This window comes from Pteropus vampyrus, unplaced genomic scaffold (assembly GCF_000151845.1).
Source record: "Pteropus vampyrus isolate Shadow unplaced genomic scaffold, Pvam_2.0 Scaffold3, whole genome shotgun sequence".
Lineage (NCBI taxonomy): Eukaryota > Metazoa > Chordata > Mammalia > Chiroptera > Pteropodidae > Pteropus > Pteropus vampyrus.
Genome location: NW_011888784.1, coordinates 4,443,295 through 4,453,665, shown reverse-complemented (window position 1 = coordinate 4,453,665; position 10,371 = coordinate 4,443,295). Strand labels below are relative to the sequence as shown.

The 10,371-nt window shown below is 42.9% G+C and overlaps 1 pseudogene; it reads right to left on the bottom strand.

Annotated features, from left to right (window-relative positions):
- Positions 1-8,960: 8,960 nt before the first annotated feature.
- Positions 8,961-9,076, bottom strand: LOC111741607 (annotated as a pseudogene).
- Between the last annotated feature and the right edge of the window lie 1,295 nt (positions 9,077-10,371).

Below are 10,371 nucleotides of genomic sequence, written 5' to 3'. Positions count from 1 at the left end.
TAGGTAGGGCTGGGGAGAGTCCTGAGAACAAAAGGTTGATTGAGGGTGCCCTACCCCAGGGAGAGGCAGGCAGCAAGGGGGCGGGGCATCTCCACTTACCTGTGGGATCCTGCCCCTGGGTGCAGGCTTCTGGTCTACCCAAAAAGCCAACTGGTATGACTCACATGGGAGCTCTTCTTCCCCTGAGAGGTCACCCACAGGGGCAATGCTGTGCAGGGGAAGTTCCAGAGAGAATGTGATGCCGTATGAGATATGTGAGATCTAAATGGCGGGGGAGGGGTCAGAAAATAAAGTCTCCATTGAGAAAGACCTGATTTTAATTCTGGATCACTATCATTGACTCAAAGCTTGGATCAGGTCATTTACAGCTCCAACGTCACAAAATTCCAGACCCTTTTTCAGGGGTGCTGCCTTTCTTCTTACTTCTTGGGCTCAGTTACAACAAAGTTATATGGCACTGATTTGCTGAGCACCGTGCTAAATGCTATGAACTCATTTAACACGAACAAAGTGATGAAATGTGTCCTATGACTATTACTGTTTTATAGATGAGGAAGCTGAGGCACAGAGAGGTCGAGCTACTTGCCGGATCCTAAGTCCAGACAGGGAGCGCTGACATCTACGCCGCTAATGACAGACCAGCTCGTCATGGGAGGACAAGAATGCCCAGGACGAGGCCGAATATGTGATTCCGAGGCACAGATCCTTGCAGCCCAATCCCCTTTTTCAGCCCCAACCCCCTCCCCCAACACACACACACACACACACACACACACACACACACACACACACACACAAATGCAGAAGATGATATTCACTCTCTGGGGAGGCCAATGGTTTCCTGACCTGGAGGAAGGCAGCAGCGGGAGTCATGCCTTCTGAGAGGTAAGGACTGCGTTCTGGCAAGGGCGATGCGTTTGACAATGTCAGCCCCCTGCCGTGCAAAGCAGCCTTTGAACAAAACCTCTACCACAGTGCCCAGGGGTTGGAATTTTCTGGTAAATTATAATTTTCTGGGTATTGGAAACCACATTTGCTTCCATTGTTGTTACTGAAAACCTCTTAAAATGGCTATGGAAGAATAATCCCAGAGTTCCCATCAGTCCAAGTAGGGTAACTCCCACCAGATCCAGAATGAAGGCCGAGGAGCTGAACATCAACACGTATCTACGGGGTTTACTTTCAGTCAGATCAAGTGCTGTAGGAACTAACTGCACTCCCTGCACCCGGCCCCTCACCCTGACTCCACCCAAGCAGCCTCACGCCTTCCCTCTTCAAAGATCACAGAGCCTGCTAAAGCCAACAAGGACCTTGGGGACCATCTCAGATCCCACAAAGCAGTGCAATTGTTGTAAAGAGAGCTGTAGGGTCCCAAAGACCAGTGATTTGGAGCTCATTAATTACGCTCTCTGAAATAGCAATAAAAATATCCACTAAAGCGGTTACTGTTGGTATTAAAAGAAGCCCTGAGCACAGAGCACAGAGCACAGGGCCTAGCACAGGGTAGACTAGTTTAGTAAGTTGTATCTGTGACCACCTCGACCCGCACCTGGGGTTACTGATAAAGAAACCAAAGCTGGGAAGTGATGTTGAATACTATAATATGTACCCAGCATTTTGATGAGCACTTTTCACATATTTCCTATTTATTCCATGAAATAAAGACAAAGAGTCACCTAAAATCCATAGAGGAGAAGGAACTTTCTCAAGGTCGCCGGGCTAGTAAGTGGCCGAGCTCAGATTCACAGACTGGAAAAGACTGGAGGAGAGGTCCAGAGATAATCTCTGCCTCTCTGTACCTAATAGACTCAAAAAATGTAATGATCAATGAAAGAATGACTGAAAAAGTGGTCTAGAAAAGTCTGAGTTCAGAAATACCTTCAAAATCTTGTTGAAATAGTATCATTGCTATATCACCCACAGCCCTGCCATCACCAAGGAGACCTATACTGTATATTTCCTAGGACTGACATGTGTCAAAGGAGTTTTGCTGGCAAATGTTGTGTTTTGGGGGTGGAGGGGAGCAAGCATGTTTGTATGACAGTTAAGTCCATAATGCAATGTACACTCAAACCTGATATTTTGTGCCCAGATACTAAATACCCTCCAGTATGCTGGCCACTCTAGGGGGAAGGGGGGGGTGGGGCAGGGAAGGGGAGACACAAGAAAAGAGCATCTTGTCCTGTTCCTCGGTGGAAGGAAACAAGACAAGACAGAGTTCAGGATCTGAGGGAGAAAGAGATGCCTGGCAGATGCCCGGCTGTGTCTACACAGCGAATGAGTGGAGAGTGAGTGAGTGAGTGAGTGAGTGAGTGAGTGAGTGAGAGCTGAGCGGACTGAGACACTCCTGAGTAGGTGAATGGATCCCAGGGCTGTACTGTCATCACTATCTGCTTCCCGTCCTTCACTCTTCAGGATCATGGCCACAGGAACATTGCTCATGGAATTCTCTAGCCTCCAAGTGTTCCTCCCTCTCTGACTTATCTAAAAGCTGGGCTCCCACGTAAAAACATTTTAGCCTGTCCAACGGAACATACCAATAATAATTATGATTTAAGGGAAGCACAAGTGAGGAGAGGAGCTGGCCCAAGAGGGTTTAGAGAGGTAAATTTTAACAAAAGAAGGTTCTATACCCTGCATTAATGCCTTGTGCTACGACTGATGCACTTTGATTTCTTTTATTTATTTATCTTTTTTTGGTGGGGAGGGGATTTCATTCTCCTACTGTGTGTGCTAAGTTCAATAAATAAAAAGCAGTAAGAAAACTGAGGGAGAGTAAAGAATGAGAGAAGCTTTGGACTTTGATGCCTCAGGGCCGTAGCTTTCAGAGAAGACATTCTCGAGATAGAATCTGCTCCAGGAACTTAAAAATATATAGAAATCAAAGCAATAAAATGGCAATCACCATGCAATTAAGGTACCACTCAACTGAGGGCTCACCAAGACCTGGCACTTAGGGTCCAAGCAGGAAGCACGACCCTTTTTTTTTTTCCCCCCACAGTTGCTGAGACATAGGAGGAACTGCTGAGGCTTTCTGTGGAAATTCCAGATCTTTTTCTTCTCCTTTTAAATCATTTATTTTTTTAGAGCAATTTTAGGTTCACAATAAAACCGAACAGAAAGTAGAGTTCCCAGGTACCCCTTGCTCCCTGCATATGCAGCCTCCCCCAGTATCAACATCTCCCATCAGAATGGGACGTTTGTTACAATCGATGAACCTGCACTGACACATCATTATCATCCCAAATTATAGTTTACGTTAGGGTTCACTCACGGTGTTGTGCGTTCTACGGGTTTTGACAAATGTATAATGACATGTATCCACCATAACAGTATCATATACAAGAGTTTTACCGCCGTAAAAATCCCCTGTGTTCTGCCTATTCATCTCTTCCCCTTAACCTCCGGCAACCACTGATCTTTTCACTGTTTCCACAGTTTTAGATTTTCCAAAATGTCATATAATTGAAATCGTACTATATGTAGCCATTTCGGATTGGCTTCTTTCGCTTAGTAATATGCACTTATTTTCATGGCTTGACAGCTCATTTCATTTTAGTGCTGAATAATATTCCGCTGTCTGGGTGTACAACAGTTTATTTATCCATTCACCTACTGAAGGACATTTTGGTTGCTTCCAAGTTTTGGCAATTATGAATAAAGCTATTATAAAAATTCACACTCAGGTTTTGTGTGGACATGGGTTTTCAACTCCTTTGGGTAAATACAAGGAGCGCTATTGCTGAATTATATGGTAAGGGTATATTTAGTTTTGTGAGGAAACAGCCAAACTGTCTTCCGAAGTGGCTGTAACATTTTCCATTCCCGCTAGCAAAGAATGAGAGTCCCTGTTGCTCCACATCCTGACCAGCATTTGGTGTTGTAAGTGTTCTAGATTTGGGCCATTCTACTAAGAGTATAGTGATAGCTCACTGTTTTTTTAATGTGCATTTCCCCAATGACTTATGATGTGGAGCATCTTTTCAACTGGCTGTTTGCCATCTGTATATCTCTTTTGGTGAAGTGTCTGTTCAGGTCTTTTGCTTATTTCTTCATTGGGTTTGGGTTAATTAATTCGAGTTTCTTATTGTTGAGTTTTTCAGTTTATTGATATATTTTGGATAGCAATCCTTTATCAGATACGTCTTGTGCAAATTTTTTCTCCCATTCTGTCTTCTTATTCTCTTGACAGCATTTTTACAGAGAAGTTTATAATATTAACAAAGTCCAGCTTATCAATTGTTTCTTTCACGGACTGCGAATCATACTTTGGATAAATCCCACTTGGTCGTGGTGTATAATTGTTTTATAAATTGTTGAATTTGATACGCTAATATTTGTTGAGGATTTTTGCATCTTTGTTCTGAGAGATATTCTGTCAACATTAAGACAGAGCATACCTGCTATAAAGGGGAGAAAGGCCACCCTTCTAGAATAAAATATATCCCAGTCTACCTCGATCAAGGTTTTTACTCCCAATTGCACCTTCTGTCCACATCTACCATCCTAGTGACTCCAGAGAACCCCTTGTAACCTACCCTGACTTTCTGACTTGAAGTTAACAGACAACGCCTTTTTGAACACCCATGCCCATAAATAATGGGTATTTGGAAGACCTTCCAATGCTGTTATTTGTATGCTGGAACACATAGAGAACAGGAGTTTGTAACTCTATTTTTATTCTATTTCAATAATTTAAAATGCTGACATTTTCCATAATTTTGACACTAACTAGTTACTAAAGACGATTATGTAGAGAGCTATGGTCTCTACCTCCAAGAAAATCAGTAACTAGCAGAGACTCAGTTAACTGATATTTATACACAGTCAAGGGCCAAGTAATCCTGTAGGTTTCTACTTGCACTCATCCCTGTAGTAGGCATTGAAAAATAAATACTTGTTCATTAGATGGAACAATGGACACATACATACACAATTGAATGTACGGATAAATGGTCCTCTCTCTATTAAATCCATGAGGACGCCTCATTTACCAAGAAGGCATCTATAGGCAATCTCAAAAATTGAATCCAGATGGTAGCCCAAGGGTATCAGCTCAGGTAAATAGGTTATTATAATCATTGCCTAATGACGAGACTGAAACATTAAAATTTTATAAGTTTTCAAAATTGTAGATGATCCTCAGGCTCCATCTCTAAAGATTTTGATCCAGTGGAGGTGGTAAAGTCCTAAGTGTCTGCATTTTAAATCTTCTGGGATTATTCTGATGTAGAATTGAGTTTGAGAGCCATTGGGGTAGATTCACAGAGCTAGGGGTCATTTCAGTTGGTAAGGGTCAAGAAACCACATAGGTCTAGGCAAAGAGAGTCAGCACAAGGAAGACAGGAAACTTGCTTACAAAACTAAGCCGGGACAGAAAACGGGGCTCCCTGCATCCCTTCAATTCAGCGACAGAATTAGGCCTTGGGTTTGAAATAGACCTCGATTTGCTGGGTGCTAAGAGAGAGTTGTACATGACTCTTTATTAAAGTAACACGGCTCTAAGGGTATTTAATATTAACATCATACTTTTCACCCATGGTTCCCAATCAAATCTCATGGTACAACTCCCTCTGAAGAAATGAATATCTATCTGGATGAAAGAGAAAGCATCTCAATATTTGCACAGTGAAAAGGATTGTTTTTCTACTGTGGAAATGTTAACCTGTCACTACAATGATTATCTCCTCCACTAAACCGTAAAACGTCCACACGGTTGAGCTCAATCAGCTTAATTCATTCTTATCTTGTCATTGGCATGTCCCGGGGCCATCAAAAAATGGTGAAGGCTTCACTCTGTTGTTTCTTCCACTGTTGCTGTCCTGGTGCCACAAAATCTAGCCCAGAACTACAAGGCAGGAATGATCTTATAAGAAAATGCAGGTCCTTCAACTTGAGAATGCACAATACCTAGAAGCCACTGGCTTTATCCTTAGTGAGTAAAAATTCAATCTGACCTGGGAAAGCAATAAAGTAGATTTTCGAGGTCAAAATACAATATTGGGTTACGTGGACCTTGAAGACAACCTATTATGCTGAAAATAAACTCTTCCTATTGCTAAATTAGAGCCTGATCACTCACATCAGTAAAGGAATTCACACTTTACAAAAGAGTTATCCACCAGGCTCTTTGAAACATAAAGCTCTTCCTTACTTTTCAGGAGCAGAGCTAGCACATTAAACGAGGTACACCTGGATGTTTGAATGGACAATGTGAGCACACTTTCATCTCAATTTATACGTAGCGCTCTTGAAGACAACAAAACTGCATTGGGTTAAATAGTCTCGAAGGTACGAATCACCAAGTAACATGAACCAATTTGTCCCTATTATCCTGAAGCATAATGTATCTGACAGACCTCGTGCCTCCTTGGATTACTGTCCCTGGCTTATTTCCCAAAGCTCTGCCTGTCTCCTGAACCATGGTGCTGCGACTGCTTGTAACAACCTCCCCAAGATGGCAGGAATCCAGGCTAGGCCCCAGGCCACATGGCCTGCATGGACCATGTGCCATACTGAGGTGTCTTGGCTAAAATGCCACACTCAGAGCATGGCATCTGCCTTTCTGAGCAGCTGCTGTGGAGCCAGATAATGTGAAATAAGAAGGGTAGTAACCACTAGGAAATAGAAAATGGAAAGGGATGCATGATAATTCCTCCTCGTTTCTCCCTTCAGTGGACTACTCTAACTAGTTTCTCCTTGAAATTCTTTTGGAGAAAATCTGATATGCAAAAGGAACATGCAGGCCACTTGAGTTGTGTATTTTTTCACGGCTTCTTGTGAAGCAATGACCAGTACAGTAACATTTTGCATGGTTTCACATGTTTTCTTGACTCCCCATTTTTCTTGACTGCCCTCATCTTCCTGGTCTTGTGCTTTACCATATAACATCAGCACTTTAATCCTTGCTTGGTGTTCTGCTTTCTAGAAGGCACGGGCTAAAACAATTGTCCTGTGGTTCTAGAAAACAATCCTCAAGATGGAATTAGGGAGTTGAATGGTCCATCTGTCTAAAAGCAATAAGTACTCCATTACTGATGGTACACGGGATGGTAATAGTCCTGTGGCATTTGGTAGACTCATGATTTCTTCAACTTTCACTATATTTAATTAGGATGAAGTACAGGTAGAGGAAGGTCAAGGCATTGGGAGATCAAGTGGTCATGGCACTCAACCAATATAGAAACAATGTTAATTACAAGGATTGTGGATTAGGGTGGATCCTTGTGACAGCAATAAAGATATTTAAATACATAACAGGTTCAGGGAAGTTAATTTAAGGCACAATCTAAAATCCAGATGACCTCGATGGCAGTATTAAAGGAAGTCTTTATTTTCTGCAGCTTAAGGAAAGACTGTGCTGAAAAATCAGGGCAAGTTTCCAGAGCTGCCATGAAGATGAAATGCAGAGCCTTGGCAAATATTCTATGTCAAGTCAGAGCCCTGACAGGGAAAGCGTGGAACTCTGAGTTCTGAGATGAAGGCATTTAAGTGAATGAACCCGAGTACCTTAAAACTCCAATTTCCCTTAAGCCCTCTTTCCCCAAGAAACAGCACCTTCACCTTTGCCAGAGGGGACTAGACTCTACTTGCCCGGAGACTATGCAATGATCTCACCTGAATCAGTTTCTTCACAAGATGGCACTTGTCCTTCTAAAGACAAGCCAACCTGTACCAACTCTCATTGTATCCAGACTGACAGCCAAAGTCAACTCTCAGCAAGTTTAGATGGAGAAGCAAAATCACTGTTTCAGGAAGGAATTATCTAGGTAGGAAATAAATCACAAGACCTAGCAAGAACTTGGAAACATAAATGGAGGCGAATATTGAAAGTGCTGGCCTAAGGAGTGGCAGACTATATGACTGGATAGAGGGGAATTCATTGACATGAGTCACTTGTGACTCATACCTTAATTTGTGTCAAGAGAATCTGGGCACTTTGCTGGGATGGCTACTTAAAGCCTGGACTCTACAAGGAACTACAGTAAACAGAGTAGAGATGCCAGAATTAGCTTGGCATAGTGTTAACAAAGAGATCAGAGGCTTAGGGAAGTGAGAATGTTAAACATGGATTTATCACGTATGGTCCAAGAACCTATCACTCTGAGGTCATACTCTTCACTGACACGGTAAAAAAAAAAAAAAAAAAAAGCATTGGTGAGGAAGATATCAGCATCTTGGAGAAATTCAGTAGCAGCTTTCAGAGGTGCAATGAATATAATTACTTAATAGGCAGCCAGTTGGAGTGGCAGTCAGGGTTCCTTGATCCATCGGGATTTACAGCAGTAATTAACAGATTATGGTGTATTTATAAGATAGATGGACAACCAATTAGAGTGCTATCATATTTGTATAAACAGAAACATATCTGGACCTGGCAAATAGAGCCAAATAAGAACCAGATCAGAGCCAGGCTCGGTGCCCATTTCCTGAAGGCTAGTCCAGCACAGCCTTACCGCACGCCCTGTTTTCCCCAGCCAAATGGCCACGTTTTTATTATAAAAGAACCCACACTAGAATTCACGTTTCTGAAAACCTCTTCCGTACACTCTTTGTCCACACACATTAAAGCACTGAGATTAAGAGCAGGAATAACCGCAATGCTGTGACCATGAGTTTTGTTGCAAGAGAACTCTGCAGCGTTTGAAATAAAGGTGACCGAAGCCACAGTATTCCACTCTGCACCTTGTAGATTCAAACTCTGCCTGTTTCCAAGACTCTGTGAGCCAGCTATGAACATGGAAAAAAAAGGCATCTCAGGAATAAGCTTTTGTGGTCTCCTTTAAACTTCCTTAATGGTTGCTCCCTCTGGTGGTATGAATTTAATCTGGTCTGTCTATTCCTAGATTTCAGAGGAATAATGGAAATGCTCATGCTAGAGCATGGAAACCTCACCTTTGCAGAAGATCTGGATAAGCACATTTCACACACACGAACTCCTTTTCTATTATTATTATTTATGCCTACAGCACCTCGTCTTCCTAGGTGGTCTCCCATCCAAGTACTAACCAGGCCTGACCCTGCTTAGCTTCCAAGATCAGACATCAGGCTTTTTCAGGGTGGTATGACTATAGACAATTAACCATGGCTCCACTGCGGCACAAACCCAGGACCTTCTGCGTGTAAAGCAGTCGTGCTCACTCTACACTATGGAACCACATCCCGCACAAACCCTTTAAGGAAGACCAGACTGGTACATGTGCAGCCTGATGGCAAAGACCTCAGGGGCTCTGTCTGGAGGCGGATGAGGGAGCTGACGAGGACCTGCCTGCCAGAGAGGGGTCAGCAGAAATGGAGAACAAGACTTTCAATGGAGACAACGAAGGGATTTGGAAGTGGACTCAATGAGGGTAAAGAAGCAAAACGATGAAAGAATAGGCTAGGAACTCTCTCCTGATTCCAGACCCCTGGCTGCTGCATCCGGGCTATTGCAGGCTACTTCTCCCCCTGAAGGTACAAACAGTACACAACTCCACTGGGCAATGCGAAGTCAGCCCCATCCGCTCCTACCATGATGGTTTCCCCTCGTCCATCTTCTTTGTCCCTCATTCCAACACTGGTCAGAGAGGCTGACCCATGAAGTCCTAGGCAAAGAAATGATCCAGGCGACAATATCTGACATCTTGTACCCACTAATATAATGCCTGAGTCCTTCTCCCCTTTCCTCACAGTGATTCATTCCTTGAGACAGGCCTTTTCTGGGCTTCAAAGCACAATGTAAGTAGATCTAGAAAAAGGTAGTACCCTTCCCTCCCCACCCTCCCCCCCAAAAAGAAAACGGAAAAAAATGGATTAAACAAAAACAAACAGCTTTCTATACTGCAGGACTTCTCAGAGCCTTAAGTACACTAATGTGCATGAGAGTCAGCTAGCTATAGGGGATCATAAGATGGCATTTCCAAATTTTATTGAGCATTGCAACCTACTGTTCAAAGAGGATCTTGAAAGATGTTCTCTAGAATCCACCTGAGAAGCACTTTCTTAGACAACTAGTAAGCTCATTCCTATTAAGGCCCTGACTACCAGACGTAGGTCCTTGTGGTAGGAAGAGCACTATTCTAGCTGCCGAGATCCCAGAGTTCGCCCTCGGAGCTTGCAGTCTCTGTGCTTTTAGTCAGTTCCCTTCAAGGGGGTGGGGGTCTATTTCTTCATCTGGAAAGTGAGAAGTTTGGAGAGAGAGGTAGTTTTCAAACTGTTTCAGGGAAACTTGAGGCCACATGGAGGTGCCTCATTGGTCCCACGACAGTCATATAATTTCCATAAATTAAGAGAATGTGAGCTCTTGAGGGAATCCATTAATCTCTTTTTGCCTGTTTTATATTGAAGATTTACTAAAGATATCATTTAAATAAAAAAGTTTATTTGCTTAAA